The sequence below is a fragment of the Ranitomeya imitator genome, chromosome 5 (genome assembly GCF_032444005.1).
Source record: "Ranitomeya imitator isolate aRanImi1 chromosome 5, aRanImi1.pri, whole genome shotgun sequence".
Lineage (NCBI taxonomy): Eukaryota > Metazoa > Chordata > Amphibia > Anura > Dendrobatidae > Ranitomeya > Ranitomeya imitator.
In genome coordinates this window covers 314854769-314878085 of record NC_091286.1, presented here as the reverse complement: position 1 = coordinate 314878085, position 23317 = coordinate 314854769, and positions in this window count along the sequence as shown.

Below are 23317 nucleotides of genomic sequence, written 5' to 3'. Positions count from 1 at the left end.
TTTAAAAAAATGCCAGACTGCACTCTTTCTAGCATCGGATACCTTTTCAGGCATTGCAGACTGAGCTTTAACCGGATGGCCACGCTGTCCTCCACCAGGTTTTGGCTTTGCCACGCGTTTTGGGCAAGATACGGGCCCGGCAGATGGAACCTGTGGCGATGTTGATGCCTGCTGCGGCCCCTCCTCCTCCTCTGCTTCAGAACTGCTGCCGCCTGCACCCTGTTCCCCCAATGGCTGCCAATCGGGGTCAAGAACTGGGTCATCTAATAACTCTTCTTGTACCTCCTGCGCAACTTCGTCTGTGTCACCGTGTCGTTCGGTGGTATAGCGTTCGTGATGGGGCAACATAGTCTCATCAGGGTCTGATTCTTGATCAGCACCCTGCGAGGGCAATGTTGTGGTCTGAGTCAAAGGACCAGCATAGTAGTCTGGCTGTGGCTGTGCGTCAGTGCACTCCATGTCAGATTCAATTTGTAATGGGCATGGACTGTTAACTGCTTCACTTTCTAAGCCAGGGACGGTATGTGTAAAGAGCTCCATGGAGTAACCCGTTGTGTCGCCTGCTGCATTCTTCTCTGTTGTTGTTTTTGCTGAAGAGGACAAGGAAGTGACTTGTCCCTGACCGTGAACATCCACTAACGACGCGCTGCTTTTACTTTTACCAGTTTCACGAGAGGAGGCAAAAGAGCTAGAGGCTGAGTCAGCAAGATAAGCCAAAACTTGCTCTTGCTGCTCCGGCTTTAAAAGCGGTTTTCCTAATCCCAGAAAAGGGAGCGTTCGAGGCCTTGTGTAGCCGGACGACGAACCTGGCTCCACAGCTCCAGACTTAGGTGCAATATTTTTTTCCCCACGACCACCTGATGCTCCACCACTACCACTACCCTCATTACCAGCTGACAATGAACGCCCCCGGCCACGACCTCTTCCACTAGACTTCCTCATTGTTTTAAAAACGTAACCAAACTAACGTTATTTGTTGCAGTCACACAACTTACACGGTGAGCTATAACTTCAGTATGATTTAGCTACCCCTTTACAGGTTGGTGAGACCACCGCGAAAATCAGGCACAATGTTACACACTCTTTTTTTGGTGGCTGCAAATTAGAGAGATGCCCCACACGCAGGACTGTCACTGAAGCACAAATGTTAATATTAATGTCACACTATTATTTGTTTTTTATTTTTATTTTTTTCAGGAACACTTTAGAAACCCCCCCAAAAAAAAAAAATTGATTTTTGCAGGGAGAATTTAGAAAACAAATGTAACAAACTATATGCTTTCTATGGGCCACTGAGTGAGAGATGACGCACACAGGAATCAGGAGTGGCACACAAGCCCAGAGGCCAATATTTTTCTACCAATGATTGATGGAGTTATTTTCTCTGGTAGATTTTGGAACCCAAATCAAGGAAAAAAAATATAGGCTTTCTATGGACCACAATTGGAGAGAGAGAGAGAGAGAGAGAGAGATGGCACACCCAGGAGTCAAGACTGGCACACAAGCAGAAAGGCCAATATTAATCTCCCACTGTTTTTTTTTTTTTTTTTTTTTTTTTCAGGGAGACTTTAGAAAAAAAAAAAATAAAAAAAATATGATTTTATCAGGAAGAATTTAGAAACCAAATAAAATAAAATGATTTTTTCAGGGAGAATTTAGAAAACAAATAAAACCAAAAATAGGCGTTCTATGGCCCACTGACTGAGAGATGACGCACACAGGAATCAGGAGTGGCACACAAGCCCAGAGGCCAATATTTTTCTACCAATGATTGATGGAGTTATTTTCTCTGGTAGATTTTGGAACCCAAATCAAGGAAAAAAAATATAGGCTTTCTATGGACCACAATTGGAGAGAGAGAGAGAGAGAGAGAGAGAGAGAGAGATGGCACACCCAGGAGTCAAGACTGGCACACAAGCAGAAAGGCCAATATTAATCTCCCACTGTTTTTTTTTTTTTTTTTTTTTTTTCAGGGAGACTTTAGAAAAAAAAATAATAAAAAAAATATGATTTTATCAGGAAGAATTTAGAAACCAAATAAAATAAAATGATTTTTTCAGGGAGAATTTAGAAAACAAATAAAACCAAAAATAGGCGTTCTATGGCCCACTGACTAAGAGAGAGAGAGAGAGAGATGGAACGCTTAGTACTGGCACACAAGCCCAAAGGGCAATATTAATCTCCCTTTTTTTTTCCAGGGAGAATTTCTAAACCCCCCCCCCAAAAAAAAATAGGCTTTCTATGGCCCACTATTTGTGAGAGAGATGGGACGCTCAGGACTGGCACAGATGGCACACTCAGGACTGGCACAGAAGCCCAGAGGCCAATATTAATCTCCCTTTTTTTCTGGGAGAATTTATAAAACCAAAAAAATATTTAAATAGGCTTTCTATGGCCCACTATTTGTGAGAGAGATGGCACGCTCAGGACTGGCACAGATGGCACGCTCACAACTGGCACACAAGCCCAGAGGCCAATATTAATCTCCCTTTTTTCAGGGAAAATTTATAAAACCAAAAAAAAAATTAAATAGGCTTTCTATGGCCCACTATTTGTGAGAGAGATGGCACGCTCAGGACTGGCACAGATGGCACGCTCACAACTGGCACACAAGCCCAGAGGCCAATATTAATCTCCCTTTTTTCAGGGAAAATTTATAAAACCAAAAAAAAAATTAAATAGGCTTTCTATGGCCCACTATTTGTGAGAGAGATGGGACGCTCAGGACTGGCACAGATGGCACGCTCAGGACTGGCACAGAAGCCCAGAGGCCAATATTAATCTCCCTTTTTTTCTGGGAGAATTTATAAAACCAAAAAAATATTTAAATAGGCTTTCTATGGCCCACTATTTGTGAGAGAGATGGCACGCTCAGGACTGGCACAGATGGCACGCTCACAACTGGCACACAAGCCCAGAGGCCAATATTAATCTCCCTTTTTTCAGGGAAAATTTATAAAACCAAAAAAAAATTTAAATAGGCTTTCTATGGCCCACTATTTGTGAGAGAGATGGCACGCTCAGGACTGGCACAGATGGCACGCTCACAACTGGCACACAAGCCCAGAGGCCAATATTAATCTCCCTTTTTTCAGGGAAAATTTATAAAACCAAAAAAAAAATTAAATAGGCTTTCTATGGCCCACTATTTGTGAGAGAGATGGCACGCTCAGGACTGGCACAGATGGCACGCTCACAACTGGCACACAAGCCCAGAGGCCAATATTAATCTCCCTTTTTTCAGGGAAAATTTATAAAACCAAAAAAAAAATTAAATAGGCTTTCTATGGCCCACTATTTGTGAGAGAGATGGGACGCTCAGGACTGGCACAGATGGCACGCTCAGGACTGGCACAGAAGCCCAGAGGCCAATATTAATCTCCCTTTTTTTCTGGGAGAATTTATAAAACCAAAAAAATATTTAAATAGGCTTTCTATGGCCCACTATTTGTGAGAGAGATGGCACGCTCAGGACTGGCACAGATGGCACGCTCACAACTGGCACACAAGCCCAGAGGCCAATATTAATCTCCCTTTTTTCAGGGAAAATTTATAAAACCAAAAAAAAAATTAAATAGGCTTTCTATGGCCCACTATTTGTGAGAGAGATGGCACGCTCAGGACTGGCACAGATGGCACGCTCACAACTGGCACACAAGCCCAGAGGCCAATATTAATCTCCCTTTTTTTCTGGGAGAATTTATAAAACCAAAAAAATATTTAAATAGGCTTTCTATGGCCCACTATTTGTGAGAGAGATGGCACGCTCAGGACTGGCACAGATGGCACGCTCACAACTGGCACACAAGCCCAGAGGCCAATATTAATCTCCCTTTTTTCAGGGAAAATTTATAAAACCAAAAAAAAAATTAAATAGGCTTTCTATGGCCCACTATTTGTGAGAGAGATGGCACGCTCAGGACTGGCACAGATGGCACGCTCACAACTGGCATACAAGCCCAGAGGCCAATATTAATCTCCCTTTTTTCAGGGAAAATTTATAAAACCAAAAAAAAAATTAAATAGGCTTTCTATGGCCCACTATTTGTGAGAGAGATGGCACGCTCAGGACTGGCACAGATGGCACGCTCACAACTGGCACACAAGCCCAGAGGCCAATATTAATCTCCCTTTTTTCAGGGAAAATTTATAAAACCAAAAAAAAAATTAAATAGGCTTTCTATGGCCCACTATTTGTGAGAGAGATGGGACGCTCAGGACTGGCACAGATGGCACGCTCAGGACTGGCACAGAAGCCCAGAGGCCAATATTAATCTCCCTTTTTTTCAGGGAGAATTTATAAAACCCAAAAAAAAATAAAATAGGCTTTCTATGGCCCACTATTTGTGAGAGAGATGGCACACTCAGGACTGGCACACAAGCCCAAAGTCCAATATTAATCTCCCACTGTATTTTTATCAGGGAGAATTTATACACCCCACAAAAAAAAATACAGAAAAATGAAAAGGCTTTCTATGGCCCACTATGTGAGAGAGATGGCACACACAGGGATGGCACTCTAGCAGAAATGCCAAATTGCCAATCTTAATCTCCCACCAAAAAAAAAAAAAAAAAAAACACAGGGAATGTCCTACAATTACTATCTCCCTGCCTGCAGTAATCTCAGCCAGGTATGGCAGGCAGCTACTATCTCCCTGCCTGCAGTAATCTCAGCCAGGTATGGCAGGCAGCAATAAGGAGTGGACTGATGCACAAATGAAATAAAAAGTGTGGACAAACAAAAAAGATAGCTGTGCAGAAAGGAAGGAACAAGAGGATTTGTGCTTTGAAAAAAGCAGTTGGTTTGCACAGCGGCGTACACACAGCAATGCAGCTATCAGGGAGCCTTCTAGGGCAGCCCAATGAGCTACAGCGCTGAGGGGAAAAAAAAAAAAAAAAAACTTCCACTGTCCCTGCACACCGAGGGTGGTGTTGGACAGTGCAAATCGCTGCAGCACAAGCGGTTTTGTGGTTAATGGACCCTGCCTAACGCTATCCCTGCTTCTGACAAAGCGGCAGCAACCTCTCCCTAAGCTCAGATCAGCAGCAGTAAGATGGCGGTCGGCGGGAACGCCTCTTTATAGCCCCTGTGACGTTGCAGACAGCAAGCCAATCACTGCAATGCCCTTCTCTAAGATGGTGGGGACCAGGACCTATGTCATCACGCTGCCCACACTCTGCGTTTACCTTCATTGGCTGAGAAATGGCGCTTTTCGCGTCATTGAAACGCGACTTTGGCGCGAAAGTCGCGTACCGCATGGCCGACCCCGCACAGGGGTCGGATCGGGTTTCATGAAACCCCGACTTAGCCAAAAGTCGGCGACTTTTGAAAATGTTCGACCCGTTTCGCTCAACCCTAGTAATCACCTCTTCATTTCAGCAGAGGTCCAGCATGGCTACTATCCTCACTAGTCTTTATGTACAGCTGGCCAGCAGTGACCTGATATGCAAGAGAAATAACAGATATAAGACAGAGTCAAAAGTAGGAGAATACACTGTAGGCTGAGAAGAAAGTATGTGTAAAGAATCGCAGACAGTGGTTCAAGTATGTTCATAGGAATATACTGAAGTGAATGGAGCATGCTAGTTCACAAAGCTAAAAAAGACATTGCACACTAGTTGTTTAATTCTAGACTAGAAACCTATATTCACACACTTAGAGGCAGAAGGGTTTTTTTAGCGAATTGCTGGAGATGCAATGTAAACATTTATAATTTCACTCTAACATATTTGTAGAATGCAAACATAGGACAAGCAATGAAATTGTTCATTCAAAGTAACTGAAAAAATGTTATTGATCATGTGGACAAAGGTGTGTTTATTGCTTTGAACTATTAACCCCTTAGTGACAGAGGCAATGTGGTATTTAATGACCAAGCCAATTTCTACAATTCTGACCACTGTCACTTTAGGAAGTTTTAGCTCCGGAACACTTCAACCTATCCCACTGATTCCAAGACTGTTTTTTTTGTGACATATTGTATTTCATGCAATTTTCAAACTTTTAATTTTTATGCCTTTAAATCAGAGAGATGTGTCATACAAATTACTTAATAAATAACATTTCCCACATGTCTACTTTACATCAGCACAATTTTGGAAACAATTTTTTTTGTTAGGAAGTTATAAGGGTTAAAAGTTGACCAGCGATTTCTAATTTTTACAACAAAATTTACAATTTGAGGGGTTTACATGACAGAATATACACAAAGACTGCATCACCAGTGTGACGAACACAGTGCTACAGGACCCTTGCAGACTTCGCCTACTCCAGACTGCTTCTGCACCTCTTCTACCCTCCATTAGAAGTGTGGTTTTGACAAAGACCAGCCTTGGTCGAAACGTTAACCGTAACTTAAAGTATCCGTCATTTTCTCTGAACACTAATAAGCATTTGGTGATGCCTGTACTAATAATAAAAAATACAACTTTCACGTAAAAACCTGCAAGTCTTGAGTGTGCGGCTGTTTTTTCTATAGAATATACACAAAAGCAACACCATAATAAAAACTGCACCCCTCAGGCTGGTTTCACACTTGCGTTTTAAAACGCAGCGTTTTAAACGCAAACGCATTTGGTGCAAAAACACGTTTAAACGCATTTAAACACAGCATTTTTTAGACGCATGCGTTTTTGCGTTTAAACACGTTTTGACACGTTTAAACGCGTTTTTTCCTGCGTTTGCGTTTTTGAAACGCATGATGAGAAGTGTGTGACAGCTGCCAATCATCAAAATCAACTAGAAAGCCCACCATAAACATAAATACCTAGGGTTAGGGTTAGGATCCCTAGTAACCCTAGGGATCCTAACCCTAACACAAACCCTAACCCTAACCCTAAGCCTAGGGATCCTAACCCTAACCCTAACACAAACTCTAACCCTAACCCTAAAACACAAACTCTAACCCTAACCCAAACTCTAACCCAAACTGTAAAACAAACTGTAACACAAACCCTAACACAAACCCTAACCCAAACTCTATTCCTAACCCTAACCCTAACACTAGGGATCCTAACCCTAACACAAACCCTAACCCTAACCCTAGGGATCCTAACCCTAACACAAACCCTAACCCTAACCATAGGGATCCAAACTCTAACCCTAACCCTAACCCTATGGATCCTAACCCTAACACAAACTCTAACCCTAACCCTAGGAATCCTAACCCTAACCCTAACCCTAACCCTAGGGATCCTAACCCTAACCCAAACCCTAACCCTAACCCTAAGGATCCTAACCCTAACCCTAACACAAACCCTAACCGTAACCCTAACCCTAACCCTAAGGGATCCTAAACCTAACCCTAACCCTAGGGTTAGGGTTAGGATCCCTAGGGTTAGGGTTAGGGATAGGGTTAGGGATAGGGTTTGGGCTAGGGTTAGGGTTTGTGTTAGGGTTTGTGTTATAGTTTGGGTTAGAGTTTGTGTTACAGTTTGGGTTAGAGTTTGTGTTTTAGGGTTAGGGTTTGTGTTAGGGTTAGGGTTAGGATCCCTAGGGTTAGGGTTTGTGTTAGAGTTTGTGTTACAGTTTGTGTTAGAGTTTGTGTTAGAGTTTGTGTTAGAGTTTGTGTTACAGTTTGTGTTACAGTTTGTGTTAGAGTTTGTGTTACAGTTTGGGTTAGAGTTTGTTTTTTTTTGGGTTAGGGTTAGGGTTTGTGTTAGGGTTAGGATCCCAAGGGTTAGGGTTAGGGTTAGGTTTAGGGTTTGTGTTAGGGTTTGTGTTAGAGTTTGTGTTACAGTTTGTGTTAGAGTTTGGGTTAGAGTTTGTGTTAGAGTTTGTGTTAGAGTTTGTGTTACAGTTTGTGTTACAGTTTGGGTTAGAGTTTGTGTTTTAGGGTTAGGGTTAGGGTTTGTGTTAGGGTTAAGGTTAGGATCCCTAGGGTTAGGGTTAGGGTTAGGGTTTGTGTTAGGGTTTGTGTTAGAGTTTGTGTTAGAGTTTGTGTTAGAGTTTGTGTTAGAGTTTGTGTTTTAGGGTTAGGGTTAGGGTTTGTGTTAGGCTTAGGGTTAGGATCCCTAGGGTTAGGGTTAGGGTTAGGTTTAGGGTTTGTGTTAGGGTTTGTGTTAGAGTTTGTGTTACAGTTTGTGCTAGAGTTTGTGTTAGAGTTTGTGTTAGAGTTTGTGTTAGAGTTTGTGTTACAGTTTGTGTTACAGTTTGTGTTACAATTTATGTTAGAGTTTGTGTTAGAGTTTGTGTTACAGTTTGGAGTTTGTGTGTTAGGGTTAGGGTTGGGGGGTGGCTTATAAGTGTGTATTCTTGTGTTTTTCTATAAAAACGCATGCAAACGCATGTGCTTAAACACGCATGCATTTACATAGACATCAATACGTTTTTTTGCGGCAAAAAAACGCCGCTAAAATTACTACATGTTGCATTTCTGCAGATAAAAACGCATGCGTTGCAAAAACGCGTAAAAACGCATGCAAAAAAACGCATGCGTTTTTAATGTTAAGTATAGGAAAAAAACGCATGCTTTTTTTGTGTTTTTTACCGCAAAAACGCAAAAAAAAAAAAACGCAAATGTGAAACCACCCTTACCTGTACACATACACTGCATACTAAGTACAGATCTCACTTATGGTGATATTAGTATTGTGTTTTTTTATTACTGATCAGTATTTTAGTATTCAGTCACTATGTGGTGGTAATATCTGGTCTGGTCATGGTGTGGTGATATTTGTTCCTTGAGGCAAATGGTTTACACTGGCACTACCCACCTAGGAAGGATAAGACGGGGACCTCAGATGCGTTACGGATGCGGCGATACAAAATATGTGTACTTTTATTGTTTTTTTTTTTAATTTATATAAAGAAATGTATTTCTTTGAACAATATATATATATTTTTTTATTTATTTAGGATTTTTTTACATTTTTTATGCATGATAATTTTTTTATTTATTTTTTTTACTTTGTCCGAGGTTGGAACATCACTATGTAGTGTCAGATCACTTTGCAAAGCACTGTGTCATCAGCAATCTGACATGCAGTGCTGGAGGCTTGCCGGCACCGGCTCTCAGCAGACGCTTGCAAGCCACCTCCCTGCAGGACCCGGAAGGCCCCCCGCGGTCATCTTGGATCTGAGGCCTGCAGGGAGGAGGACGGAGGAGACGCTTGGAGCAATGCGATCATATCGGGTTGTTCCGAAGGTCTAAGGGAAGCACGCATGGAGCCCCCTCCCTGCGCGATGCTTCCCTATGCCACCGGAATGCTGCGATCCTGTTTGATCGCAGTGTTCTGGGGTTAAATGATCCGGGAACGGTCCGTTACCACTCCTGGCACATAGTGCCGGATGTCAGCTGTAATAAACAGCTGATACCTTGCCGCAATCGTCTGCGCTCCCCCCGTGAGTGTGGCTGATTGATTATAACGTACTATTCCGTCCCTAGGAATTAAGTCCCAGGTCACCTCTACGGGATAGTACGTCTAATGGCAGAAAGGGGTTAATATTTGCCAAATGCCAGAATAATGAGAGAGATAGATAATATTTAAGGCATTTTTATTACTTACTGCAAAGTCAAAAGTTTACATACATTACATTAGTATCTGGTACCTTTGCATTTAAACTGAATGACTTGGGTCAAATGTTTGGGATATCCTTCCACCTAGCTTCTTACAATAGTTGATGCTAATTTGGGCTCATTCCTCCTGACAAAATTGGTGTAACTGATCCAAGTTTGTAGTTCACCTTGCTCCCACCTGCCTTTTCAGCTTTTCCATAAATTTTCAATAGGATTGAGATCAGGGCTTTGTGATGGCCACTCCAAAACATTGACTTTTTTATCCTTAAGCCACTTTGTCACCATTTTGGCAGTATGGTAGTCATTGTCCACCTGGATGACTTATTTTCGCCCAAGCTTTAACTTCCTGATTGATGTCTTGAAGATTATGTGGCAATACTAAAGTAACATCTCTTTTGCCATCTATTTTGTGAAATGTACCAGTCCCTCCTGCAGCAAAACAACTCCCCAACATGATGCTGCCTCCCCCGTGTTTCACAGTTGGTATGATGTTCTTAAACTTCCAAGCTTCTCCCTTTTTCCTCCAAATGTAACAATGGTCATTATGCCCAAAAGGTAAAATTTTAGATTCATCAGACACAGGACATGTCTCCAAAAATTAAGGTATTTGTTCCTGTGTGCATTTGCAAACATCTGTTTTTTTGTTTCTTTTGGAGTAATGGCTTCTTCCTGGCAGAGTGGCCTTTCAGCCCATGATGATATAGTACTCATTTCAATGTGGATATTGACACAATCTTACCAGCTTCCATCATCACCTCCACAAGGTCTTTTGCTTTTGTCCTTGGGTGGATATGCACATGTCGGACCAAAGCATGGTCATCTCTGGACTCAGAACGCATCTCCTTATTGAGCGGTATGAAGGCTGGACATTCCCATCTTTTTTGTACTTGCATACAATTGTTTGTACAGATGAACGAGCCATCTCCAGGTATCTTGAATTTGTCAAACAAAATCCAGATAGTATCTCATACTATCCTTATTGAAAAAATGACCAGTATGGACTTGACAAAGCTACATTTAGGTGGATTCATGACTGTTTCAATGATCATTCTCAAAGTGTGGTAACAAATTATTGCACATCCAATTGGAAGAGTGTTTCAAGTGGGGTAGCAGATATAAGTCCTTGTGGGTCTGTACATCACTAAGTCCTTGTATGGGCAGCTGTATTATAGTATGCATCGTTATATCTGTACCATGACTTTTTACCACAAAAATGTCATCAAAATGGTCTGATGGATTGATTTGAATAAAGGGGTTATCACTGAGCAGCTCCAAATACCTTTTTTGTGTGAGTAGGGTTCATTAAAACAGTACCCCCTTGGGTTCCTCTGTCCCTTGCTTTTGTTCCTTATCTTTATGTTCTATTGTGACTCTGGTATCTATTAAAGGGAGAGCTATAGGATTTGTTTAGGGGCATCCTTCGGTGAGTGGGAGCACCACGTTGCGTTAAATCTAGGGTGCCAACCTCCACAGCCAGGAAGGGACTCCACAAATAGAGATTGTGTAAGGTATTTTTCCACTCCTTTGTTTTCCATCTTTTCCTATTTTCTTCTGGCCATTGAAAAGTAGACTGTTATATATAAGAATTGAAGTTTTGTGGTTTGTTGAATTTATTATTATATTGTCACTAAACTATGACTAGTAATAGCAGGCGGTTTGACTAGGTGGGCCAATATAGCCCATTTGATGTTATTTGTGGTTTGTTACCTGTTTAGTGGTCAATCTTTGAGCAGGGAATTCCAGGGTCAATAAGGTCAGCTGCCGTTGGGCAGAGGCACCATTTGTGTGCATTGGGGTGCCAACCTCCGCTAACAGGCAGGGCTTAGTAGGTGCTACTAGGGCTATTAGGCCCACCCATTGCACTATTTTTTGCAGGTTGGTGTTTTTTTACAGCTGCCTGGTTTTTGTTTGTCTAAAAAAAATTTTTGGTTGTTTTTGACTTTTAACATAATCTAATAAAGTTCATTTTTTTATGGTATTAGTTTTTTCTTTCTATGAGCATTTCATTTAACTAATCCTCCTTATCCGAGTTTATATAAATATCCTGACTTCAGCAAAGCATTTGAGAAAGTATCTCATACTATCCTTATTGAAAAAGTGACCAGTATGAAATAGACAAAGCTACCCGACTTCTTCCTTGTCCTTCTGACACTAGGACCCAGTGGCAACCTTCCTTCTACTCTAATGGACACACCTGGGACCGGGTGTTTATAACTGCCAGCTTGCTGCTGGAAGTTGCCTGTGATATTTTAATTGTTATTTCCCTGTTGAGGTTGGAGCTATAACAGTCGGCTATCCTCTTCCTTGGTGTTTGGAGGATGTCTGTGTTTCTCTGTGAGTCTACTCAAGCTAGGTTTTCCCATAGTTTATGTATTCCATCTGTCTTTAGTTATAGTGGAGATTGACCAGTGCGTATCCGGTCCTTCCTTATGTAGGGCTTACTGCTAGGGGCAGGCAGGGATTAGGTATCCTGCTCAGCGATAGGTGCAGAACTATATTGGGATGATAGGGCAGACATGGCGATGTTAGGTATGCCTAGGGGTGGAGAGGGAAAAAAATCATATTGTACCAGGGAAAATAATGCGTCTCTTTCCTTTATGGAACAATGTACTTTACTCACTATAACTTCTCTTCAGGAAGAAAATTTTGCCGAGAATAAAATAAAGGACGAGGATGTGCAGGTGCTTTCATCTAATCCGGCATATTATCCCCTCCAATCAAGGGTTCCTGCCTTAGACCTTTTTCAGACTCTGATCGAACAAGATTTAAAAAAATTACATGCTGAAACCTGGAGTGCAAACCACCGAAGTAACCTGAGTAGAGACCAATCTCAGGCTGTTAGAGATTTACAACGTAATTACAACTTGACAGTCCGCCAGTCAGACAAAGGGGGCTGTATAGTAGTCATAGACACTGCTTTGTATTGTAAGTTGATAATGTCTATTATACAGGATACTAGCACATATACTTCTTTAAGATCTGACCCCACTTTATCCTTTAAATATGACATGGCTGAAATACTCAATAAAGCACAGAGATTGGGGGTTATCAGCAATAAGATTTACAAATGGCTATTGCCTGAACATTCAATTACTCCCATTTTCCATGGGCTCCCAAAAACGCACAAAAACGTTTTTCCCCCACCGTTACGACCTATAATTTCTGGGATGGGTTCCCTTAATGAAAACCTCAGTCATTTGATTGACGAGTATCTCCAACCTTTGATCCCAAGAATTCCAGGGTACCTTAAAGACACCTCAACAGTTTTAAAGGTTTTTGATACTTTTCAATGGTGTCATAATTATTCTTTTGTAACTTGCGATGTCACAAATTTATATTCATGCATTCCCCATTCTTTGGCTATGACAGCAATTGAACATCATCTAAGTAAGTATAGTAGCTATTCAGATTCATTGAAATGGTTCATTCTTGCGTCTCTACATTATTTACTTAAGCATAATTTTTTTATGTTTCAAAATGAGTACTTCATCCAGACCATGGGTGCTCCTATGGGGTCTAAATTCTCCCCATCTTTAGCCGTTTTATTTATGGCATGGTGGGAAGAAACCTACATATTCACAGATGATAATCCATTTCTCCCATACCTTAATTGGTATGGGAGATTTGTGGATGATATTCTGCTAATTTGGCAAGGGGGTGTGACTAAGTTTTCTGATTTCATGCTCTATTTGAATAAGAACAAGTGTAACCTGCGTTTCACCAGCGGCATTCCATCAAACGAGGTTTCATTCTTGGATGTGCTCCTTACAGGCAGCAATACAACACATAGGGTTAATACTTCTCTTTATAGAAAAGACAATTCTGGAAACACAATCCTGATGTCTTCAAGCGCACACCCTCGACATACCATTCATGCCATTCCTAGGGGTGAGCTCACGAGAGCGAGAAGAATTTGCTCTAGTGAGGAAAGTTTCCACAAGGAAGTTCATCTTATTTCTAATAGATTATTTGATAGGGGATATAAACAATCCAATATAAGACATGCATTCAGACATGTTTCCAAAATTCCACGTGCTGATTTATTGTATTCTGACAGTGAAAATGCAAGTGCCGCTCCTGAAACGCAGATTACTTTTTCTACCGCTTATAGCAGTCAGTACAATAAAATTAAACAGATCATTCTTAAATATCTCCCTGTAGTCAATGAGGATAAATCTTTATGCACAATTCTTCAGAATGGATGCAGAGTAGTGGCCAGGAGAGGTTGCACACTGGGGAATATTTTGTCTCCCAGTATGGTGCGCCAGAAAAAAACTCCCACATCATGGCTATCAATAAAAGGTTTTTTTAAATGTTCTGGCAACAGATGTAATGTCTGCCAATTTGCAGACAACAAAAGAACTACTTTTTCCTCGAATCACAATGTTCCTTATAATATAAAATCATTTATTAATTGTGATTCTGACCACGTCATATACTGCATAAAATGTAAGGCTTGCAACATTTGCTATATAGGTTACACCACAAGGAAAATCAAAAAAAGAATTTCAGAACACATAGCAAATATAAATAAGAATAATTCAGGCTATTCTGGGGCTACTGTTGTGAATTCTGTGGCAGAGCTCCCTCCTGTGGTCACAAGTGGTACTTCGGCTGATTCTCTCTGTGAGCTTCTGTTGGTGGAGGGAAGTGGTACTGCGGCTTCTGAGTTTCCTCCCTCAGGTGATCTGGTGAGGTCGTTAGGTGCTTCTCTACTTAACTCCACCTAATGCTTTGATCCTGGCTTCCTGTCAATGTTCCAGTGTTGGACTTGCTTTTCCCTGGATCATTCCTGTGGCCTGCTGCTCTGCATAGCTAAGTTCTTCTTTGCTATTTGTTTGCTATTTTTTCTGTCCAGCTTGTCTTATTTGTTGCTGGAAGCTCTGGGACGCAAAGGGTGTACCTCCGTGCCGTTAGTTCGGTACGGAGGGTCTTTTTGCCCCCTTTGCGTGGTTTTCTTTAGGGTTTTGTGTAGTTACCTTTTCTATCCTCGCTCTGTTTAGAAAGTCGGGCCTCACTTTGCTGAATCTATTTCATCTCTACGTTTGTCTTTTCATCTTAACTCACAGTCATTATATGTGGGGGGCTGCCTTTTCCTTTGGGGTATTTCTCTGAGGCAAGGTAGGCTTATTTTCTATCTTCAGGCTAGTTAGTTTCTCAGGCTGTGCCGAGTTGCATAGGCAGAGTTAGGCGCAATCCATGGCTGCCTCTAGTGTTGTTTGGAGAGGATTAGGGATTGCGGTCTGCAGAGTTTCCACGTCTCAGAGCTCGTTCTATGATTTTGGGTTATTGTCAGATCACTGTATGTGCTCTGACCGCTATGTCCATTGTGGTACTGAATTGCCTATCATAACAGGCTACGAAACATTTTATTTCTGTACATGAAGGAGACCTATCAGATTTTTCATTTTTTGGCATAGAAAGGGTTAGTCAGTCACCTAGAGGTGGAGATTGGAAGAAACAATTAGCACTGCGGGAAGCCTTTTGGATTCTGACTTTAGACACTAAACATCCACATGGTATGAATTACAGGAATGACCTTTTTTACTTATATTGAACTAACAGATAGATCTTGCGGCAATATAAAGTATATATTTATGCAATTTCAGTGTATTTGAAATAGGAGAAAAAAGTCTTGTTATGTGTGTTTAGCTGCAGCCTTTTTCAATGCAATTGATTGCTATGTCTGTGATTGGTTCCTTGCTATATATAAACCTGTTCATCTAGATGGTATTAGTTCCTATGACTAAGGGCGCCGTGGTGCGCCAGAAACGCGTCAGGCAGAGAGAGTCTCCCTCTCTCTTTTTTAATATTGTTTTTTAAAATGCTTCAATAAATGTTGGATATTTTACTTACACTGGATGGACGTGCTGGATATTCCCTTTTCCTTTCTTCTATGCCTAGGGGTCTACACTCCCCCCTTCCCCAGTGTTGCGTTCCCTTACCCTTATCCCTTTGTGTTGCACTTAGTCTTTCCTACACTGTGCATGACAATTTCCTCCTCTCCCAAGTTACAATCACAACTGACTCTCCAGCCAGGCTTTTTAAGCCAGACCATGTGATGATCACCTGACCCTGACATTATCTCAGGTCCTGTTAGTACACATGCCGGTATCAGCTCTGCAGGAGGAGATGTGTTGAGCACCCTCCCTCCCACTCTATGGGTGCACACATAGAACCAGCCATGTATACAACTTTAAATTAACCTTCTCAGCATATAGCATGCTGGAGGAAAAATAGCCTGGTTTTACATCACTGATGCCTATATTTGGCAGTGACACATATCTCTCTTCATACACAGTGCCAGTGACCCTGTCACATATCCCCCCCATTTGCCCAAAGCCAGGGGTTTTGACACCTTCAGAGACTAAACAGGGAATTTGGTAGAGAGCATCTGCATTGCCATATAACTTTCCTGGCCTTTGCTCTACGTGGAAAGTGAAGTCTTGAACGGCTAAGAACCACCTAGTCACCCTGGCATTCTTACTCTTCTTCTCTCTCAACCATCTCAGAGGGGCATTGTACGACACTAGCTTAAACCTATGGCTTTGAAGATAATACTTCAGTGTGTCCATGGCCCACTTAATGACTAAACACTCCTCAACAATTGCGTAGTTCTTCTTGCAAAAAGACAGTTTCTGGATCAGGTATAGGATGACATCACTGCTCCCAACCTGACTTTTGAAGCATCTAGACCATAAATTCTTTGCTAAAGTCTGGTGCGACCAGAACCGGATGCTTGAACAGAGCCCGCTTAAGTTCTTGAAATGCCATCTCTGTGTCAGGAGTCCATTTTACCATCGTTGACTAGGTGCCCATAAGGAGATCCATTAACTGAGTGATAATTATGGTGAAGTTTGAGATAAATCGCCGGTAACACTGGCTGTGGCCACTTTTGAATTGCCTCTATCTTATTTAACTGAGGCTTGATTTCGCCTCTCCCAACAATGTAGCCTAAGTACTTGGCCTCTTCCAATAGTATAACATTTTTGATCACTTTCTATTCCAATTTTTAGGAGGCAGATTTGACAAAAGCCAGCAATTCAAAAGTGTTTTTTTCTTTGAAGAAAAAGAAACATAGATCAGCTCACCTCCTCTCAGTCCCAAGGGCGCGGATTATGCAGTGCCCCAAGTAGTATGAAGGTGAAGCAGAAGTCCAGCGTGGGTGATATCCATAAAAAAGACCTTTTATTCCATTTTCATTAAAAGCACATAAGTCCAAAATCCATCTTTATATCCAGAGACTCAAAAACGGGTAATTCATACCAGTGACAGTCACAGGCTTAAAGTGCATTTAAAATCATACGCGTTTCAACGGTCGTGCCGCCTTAGTTATTGTGATGCTGTTTCTGTTCGCATTTGCTTTACACTTGTACTGTTCCTGGGTCAATATGACCCGACCTATTAATTCTTGATTTTTAGCTACTCTAAGTGTTGTATTTGAATACTTTTTTCATTATTATACTGTATGTGAACATGGTTGATCATAAACAAATGAAAAATTTTAATTTAAACTTTATTTTTTTTCATAAAAAGGTTACACAGGCTTTTTACAATTATCTTTGATTGTTGGCATTCTGCACACAAGTAACAAAGAAGCTTTACATTACTATTACTAAAACATGAAATTTAACTTTTTGAAAACAATATTTATAAATCAACAAATGAAAAATCATAAAAACTTCAACCTTTTTAGAAAGATAAAAGAAAAACTGAACACGTTTATGCGTTTTTACACTGAACACAATAATAAGACACATGTCCTTTACACAGATATTTTGGACATCCAGCACATGACAGATTAGTGTTATTGTCTTCCTTTTTTTGCTGGTAGCTGTGCTGCTGGTAGCTGTGCTGGTGGAGGCCGTGGATGTGGAGTCTCTTTCTTGAGCATGCTGGGCTCTTTTTACAATGGCTGTTGCTCCTTCACTTCTGGGGGTCACTTTTCTGCTCTCAATATATGGCCTAACCAGGGATTTGCCCAATTCCTCAAGAAATAATCTTCTTTTATGCAGCTTATTCCGGTTCCAATCGGGGTCGATTTCTCTCCATAAGACAAATGCATTGTATGCAGAAACGTCCAGTATGTTATCAAATAAAATCATTGGCCACCGATTGGTTTTGCGTTTGCATGTATATGTTGATATTGCTTGGTCTAAAGTATCAACTGCTCCCTTTGTGGCATTATAATTCAAAATAATGTCAGGCTTTCTGTCTTCTCTATCACTTACGGCATTGTCATGGTGCATTGTGCTCATTAGAATTACCTGCTTGGTTTTTTTGGAACATAAAACAACAGTTGTATTTCCAGAGAAACAAAAGTAGAACTGTACACCTCTCTCTTGCTAAGGATACCTTGCGGTAGTTCAGGTTTGTTTTTTCTTATAGTACCCAGCATGGTAAGTTGTTTTTTCTTCAACATCTGGCCTAGTTGATAGGATGTAAAAAAGTTGTCACATGTGACATTTTGTCCTTTTAGTCCATGAGTCAAATCGAGAACAACACGCATACCCTGATTTTTTTCAGGTCTTTCACCAGGGGTTTTTCCTGTCTACACTTGAACATTTAGAGCATAAGAACTTGCTGTCGCAAAGTGTCCAGATCTTGATGCCGTATTTTGCTGGCTTACTTGGTATATATTGTCTTGAATGATAGACAACCAGTCTTCTCTCTCACAAACAGCAAATGGATAATACTAGATAATTACTTGTTTACTGATAAGAACAGGGAAACCACCACCATTTTGAGATGAAGTACACCTAAAAAAACATAACTTTTGCAGTCAGAAATAATCAGAGACCTGTAGAACAGTATAAAATGCTATCGGGTCATATTGCCCCGAACAGTTCAAGTGTAACAATCAGCGTGTAGCAAAAAGTAAACAAAAAAACAAAAAAAATATATAGAGCTCCACAAATGAGGAGACGTCAAGATACCCCTAGTTTCAAATCCTCATATAAAAAAATCTACAGGGTCTCAAAAATCATTTCGGGTCATATCGACTCGAACAGTACAGCAGGATTAAAGCAATAAGACAGCTTTATTCTTTGGGTCAGTGTGATTACAATGAAACTAGATTTAGGTCTTATTTTTATGTTTTCCAGCTTTTGCACAATAAAAGCAATCTTATAAAAAAAGAATAGTTTTTGCATTGCTATATTCTGAGAGCTATAGCTTTTTTATTTCTCCACTGGTAGAGCTGTATGGTAGCTTGTTTTCAGCGGGACTTTATGACGTTTTCAGCTATATAATTTTTATTTACACTTGAATTTTTGATCACAATTTATTCCACTTTTAGTTAGGCGGGATAATGAAAAAGCATTGTTTGCCACGTTTTTATTTTATGGTATTTACAGAAAGAGTTAACTAGTGTTAACAGTTTTATTGATATAGTCACCAAATGTGTAGTTTTAATGTTTTGCTAAAAACTATTTTTTAGAAAAAAATTGTTTTTAGCATCGCTATATTCTGAGAGCTACTGCTTTACTATTTTTCTGTTGATGGAGATGTTTTTTTTGCGGAACAAGATAATGTATTTTTATTTTGATTTAACTTTATGTTTGCGTTTTATTCTATTTTTTGCTTGGCGGTATTATGAAAAAGCATTGTTTTTTACACTTTTTTTTATGGTGTTCACTGAAGGGGATAACCAGTGGGACAGTTTTATAAAATGTTTGAACTGTTTGAGTTTTTTAGTTTTGAAAAAAATACGGTTATAATTTTGAGGTTTGTCCAATAAAATGTGATTTATACTCTAACTAGATGGTGGCCCGATTCTAACGCATCGCGTATTCTAGAATATGCATGTCCACGTAGTATATTGCCTAACCACGTAGTATATTGCCCAGCCACGTAGTATATTGCCCAGCCACGTAGTATATTGCCCAGCCATGTAGTATATTGCCCAGCCACATAGTATATTGCCCAGCCACGTGGTATGTTGCCCAGCCACGTAGTATATTGCCTAGCCACATAGTATATTGCCCAGTGACATAGTATACAGCACAGAGCCACGTAGTATATTGCCCAGTCACATTAGTATATTGCCCAGCCACGTAGTATATTGCCTAGCCACATAGTATATTGCCCAGTGACGTAGTATACAGCATAGAGCCACGTAATTGAAGCAAAGACACGTAGTATATTGCCCAGTCACATAGTATATTGCCTAGCCACATAGTATATTGCCCAGCCACATAGTATATTGCCCAGCCACATAGTATATTGCCCAGCCACATAGTATATTGCCCAGCCACATAGTATATTGCCCAGCCACATAGTATATTGCCCAGCCACGTAGTGTATTGCCCAGCCACATAGTATATTGCCCTGCCACATAGTATACAGCACAGAGCCATGTAGTATACAGCACAGACACGTAGTCACATATTACCCAGCCACATAGTATATTGCCCAGTCACGTAGTATACAGCACAGAGCCACGTAGTATACAGCACAGTCACGTAGTATACTGCCCAGTTACGTAGTATGCACCATATCACTGTTAAAAAAAAGAATTAAAATAAAAAATAGTTACATACTCACCTTCCGGATCGAAGCGGCCAGTTACAGATGCTCCTCGTGTGCTCCGGTCTGAAGAGTGCATTGTGGTCTCGCGAGATGATGACGTAGCGGTCTCGCGGGACCGCACGTCATCATCTCGCGAGACCGCAATGCATGGAGCGGTCACCGGGGCGTCGCAAGGAGCATCGGTAACCGGTCGCTTCGATCCGGGGGCCAACCGAGGGTGAGTATGTAACTATTTTTTATTTTTTTTATTATTTTTAACATTAGATATTTTTACTATTCATGCTGCATAGGCAGCATGAATAGTAAAAAGTTGGTCACACAGGGTAATAGCAGCGTTAACCGAGTGCGTTACACTGCGGTCAACGCTGTCATTAATTTTGTGTGAGCGCTGACTGGAGGGGAGTATGCGGCGCCGGGCACTGACTGCGGGGAGGAAAGAGTGGCCCTTTTCTTCCGGACTGTGCCCGTCGCTGATTGGTCGTGGCTGTTTTGCCGCGACTAATCAGCGACTTGGATTTCCATGACAGACAGAGGCCGTGACCAATGAATATCCGTGACAGACAGAAGGACAGACAGATAGACAGAAAGACGGAAGTGACCCTTAGACAATTATATAGTAGATGATTGTTGATTTGAATATCATCCTGACTTATTAACATCAACCATTAAGGAAAATCAGAGAAAAATAGCATTTCTGTTAAATTTGGACCGTGGTATAAAAGACTATACATCTTAACAGACATTTCCTGTACAAAACTAGTACTAGTACTAGTTCTAATAAAGATAATAAACATGAGCAAATTGGCAGGGAATGAATCAAATTAGTTGTGATGTTTCTGAAAATTTGGGATTTCAATGAATCTTATATTTTGATGTTCGATTTGCAGAAATCTAGCAAATTTGGCTGGACATTTTAAATGCTGGGAATGGGTTAAAATAATAAAAACACATTATATTCCCCTCTCCTAGGTCCTCACTTGACTAGTACCACTTTTTAAGCCACCTCCACTGCAGCTCCCCAATCTTCCACTCCTGTCTTTTGTACTGGTGCTAAGTCCTCATGTGGTCATTAGCGTTGAGCATTCCGATACCGCAAGTATCGGGTATCGGCCGATATTTGCGGTATCGGAATTCTGATACCGAGTTCCGATACTTTCAGTATATTGGATACCGGAATCGGAAGTCCCCATAATTCTAAGAGCCCGAATTCAGCCAATGAGGAATGATTAGAAGTGTGGGCACATCCTGTTCTGCATGGTAGGCATGTAACTACTGGCATGGCTGTGATTGGCTGCTGAAATGTCATGATGCACTATAAAAGTCACCGCCGCCATTTTGGGCTCACTCTGCTGTGAATTCAGTTAGGGACAGGACGCTGTGTTCTGACTGAGGGCCAGTTTAGAGATAGCGATTTGCTTCATAGTGCTTTACCCAGGCTAATTTAGCAACCGCTGTGTGAGAACCTTGCTTTTGCCTTGCAGCGCTGTTCACAGCTGTCTGCAAGGTCTCTGTGTGTGTGAGTGCAGCTCACTCTGTAGTCTGTCCGCAGCCACCGCTGGTTGTAGTCAGCTCAGGTTGCGTCACTGCGTGATACTGTTCAATCCATTGTCCTTTTTTGCTATTAGTGCAGCCTGCTGCACATTTTTTCAAATTTATCCTATTAGTGGCTTTCCCTCCGTATCCTGCTAGATTGTGGAAAAACACTATATAGGATTACATAGAGGAGCTTGTTTTGGCCTTGCAGCGCCGTTCACGGCTGTCTGCACGGTCTGTGTGTGAGTTCAGCTCGCTCTGTAGTCTGTTCTACCGCCACAGCCGGTTGTAGTCAGCTCAGGGTGCGTCACTGCCTCATATCGTTCCATTGTCCGTTTCTCAATTAGTGCAGCCTGCTGCACATTTTTTCAAATTTATCCTATTAGTGGCTTTCCCTCCATATCCAGCTAGATTGTGGAAAAACACTACATAGGATTACATAGAGGAGCTTGTTTTGGCCTTGCAGCGCCGTTCATGGCTGTCTGCACGGACTGTGTGTGAGTGCAGCTCACTCTGTAGTCTGTTCTGCAAAAAAAAAAAATAATAATAAAGTTCACCAAACACACCACTTTACAGTTGTGTAGGCCACATTAGCTCATATAAAAGTCTAGTCCACACTTTAGAAAATTAGTGTTTCTTATATCTGTTAGGAGCAGTTCAGGAATAAGCACACTAAGCCCTTAGTACTTTTCTGCCTATCTTTATCAGTCTACCAAGATGAAGAAGGTAGGGAGTAAGGCACGTGGGTGTGGAGCAGGGAGAGGATGTAGGGATTCTGTGCCTGCTGCGGGCACTGGTGACTCATCATCACCCAGTTTCAGCAGGGAATAGTCCTTCATGCGCAGCTTTGTATGAGATCGCCATACCTCGCTGCTGCGGAAAGAACAAATTGAAGCCGTTGTCGGATGGATGGCAGCTAACGCATTGACTTCAATTAGTGCCAAATCCTCTCAAGCACAGAACACCCATCTGTCTCTTCACCACCTGCCAAATTGCCCAGGCAGTTAGAGAGCTCAGGACAGGAGCCATCTCTACTTCTGTTCTCTGAATCTCTTGGCTTGGAAAGAGGGGGCCAGCCAAGCAGCATTGGAGAAATGGAAACAGCTTTGTCTCTGATTCTGAAGAGGCGAGTGGGCCAGTGCCTCCGGTCACCACAGCACAGTAAGCATCTGATGATGAAACTCAGGTGCCGTTTTCTGGTGCGTACTGTGCTGCCGAGACTACCCTGGAGGAGCAGTTGGTGGCAGAGGGTAGTGGAGATGATGAGGTCCTTGACCCATCGTGGCGTGAGGAACAGGAAGGTGGTGGGAGCAGCTCTGAGGAAGAGATTCCCCGAACGACCCAAAGAGGGAGAGGGAGGGGGAAGACTGCGGCGCCTGTAGCCTCCCTTTCGGGACCCATTCGGAGCATGGCTCTTCCAAAAGCCAAAATGGGCGCTCCCAAGAGTTGCAGTGCCTGGTCCTTTTTTGACACAGTTGCAGATGACATTTGCTTAGTCAAATGCAAGGTGTGTCATCAGAAAGTCAAAAGAGGGAAAAGTGTCAGCAACCTCAATACCACAAATATGTGGAAACATGTGCGGACCAAGCACACGGTGGAGTTACAAAAACACACTGAAGACCTAGTCCAACCTACAGCGGCACCTACCACCTCTTCAGCTCATGTTGTTGCCTCTTCCTTCAGCTCACACACAGCTGGTTCGGCTTCCTCACAGGATCGCCATGGAAGAACCTCTG